This window comes from Macaca mulatta, chromosome 11 (genome assembly GCF_049350105.2).
Source record: "Macaca mulatta isolate MMU2019108-1 chromosome 11, T2T-MMU8v2.0, whole genome shotgun sequence".
In the NCBI taxonomy this organism is placed as follows: domain Eukaryota; kingdom Metazoa; phylum Chordata; class Mammalia; order Primates; family Cercopithecidae; genus Macaca; species Macaca mulatta.
In genome coordinates this window covers 114882696-114884313 of record NC_133416.1, presented here as the reverse complement: position 1 = coordinate 114884313, position 1618 = coordinate 114882696, and positions in this window count along the sequence as shown.

Sequence of the window (1618 nt, the reverse complement as noted above, 5' to 3'; positions counted from 1 at the left end):
ATGCGCGGGCTCCTTCTCGGGCAGCGTTGGCGCTCGTTTTGACGTCATTTTGAGGCGCCGAATGGGAAATGGGAGGGGACAGAATGGAAGCGGAAGCAGCCGGGCGAGGAATCCACGTGGGCTGGGCTGGGCTGGGCTGGGCTGGGCTGTGTTGAGTATCGAGAAAAGGCTTTTCAGTACTGCATGTGACGATGCCTGCGGGCTTTGTAACGGCCAAGAAAATATTTGGGACTGTAGGGGTCAGTCAGAAGCTAAGTTCCACCAGTCTTTATTTTGCTTGCAGTTCCGTAGACTTCAAGCTGACAAATGGCAGAGGTTTGTGGTTTGCGTTTTTTAAAGCTTTCTCCAAAATGAATTTGTCGTTTCATGGAGATCCCACCATTACATTCCTAAATGTTACTTTCTCACTTTAAAACATTGAGCACCAATTATATACTAAGTATGCGGTAGTGATTTAGTATTGGCAAACACAAAGTGCTTGCTTATGTTGAAGTCGCTCTTTTGAGTGCGGTATATTCACGTGATTACTTACCCCTTTGTGGGAGGTCCTATTTCCCTTTTACACCTGGGAAAACAGGGAAAACAGCGATCCTTCCCAAGGTCACACTGCTAGTAAGTGGTGCAGCTGGGATATGAACCCAGGCAGTGTGACTCCCTTGTATTTATGTCACGCTTCTCAGCTAAGATCAGTCATCAGTTAGAACTTGTGAGTGGCTGGACGACTGTAGAATGGAAAATCTCAAACTAGCATCCCAGAAAAAGCTGGGTTTTGATCTCTTTTTCTTGGCTATGTGTCTCTGTACTGGTCATTTACCCTCAATGCATCTACCTCTGAGAGAGGCAAGCAAAAGACACAGGAAGGTGGCTGCTATGGGGAAACAGTGGCAAGGATAAACTGGCAGTACACATGATCTTCCCCAGTCGCATTGTCAAACGGGAGGTGTCCACCTGTGGGCTCTATTCGGGGACCTTTTTGCAACACATTTATCTTTATATACAATATTTTACTTGGTTCTCACAACACTTTGTTTTAAAGATGAAGTTACAATCCCCAGTAGTCAAATACTTTCCTACTCAGATCACACACTCAGGAGCTGATACAACTACGAGTTCTGTCACCAGCTCTACTCAGCCTAGTGTCCTTGGCAATCTCCCAGCCTAAGGAGAGACCCTCCCAGGAGTAAATTGCTCATTGTTTGTGTAGGCAGATTTGTTCATTAAGGCTTCTCCCCCTGCTCTGTTTCTGTAAGATGATTCTTCTGTAGTTTCTTTGCTTTTAATCCATTTTAGAAAGATCATATGGCAGATAATATTTTTCAAGGATGGCTGCAACAATATAGTCCTTCACACATGTTTACCTGCAATGTGATCTTGATATTCCTGCATCAAAGCACACCCCCGTCCCCAACTTGAATCTGGGTAGTTGTAGGTCTGTTTTGCCCAATAAAGTATGACAGAAATGACACTTCCAAGGTTAAGTCATAAATGGGATGCAGGTTTTGCTTCTGCACCTCCACACCCACTTCTCCACCTCTACACTCCCCTTCCCCACCACTGCCCACTGGTAGAACACTAATGTTTGGAGCCCTGAGCCACCATATAAAGTTTGGCTACTGTA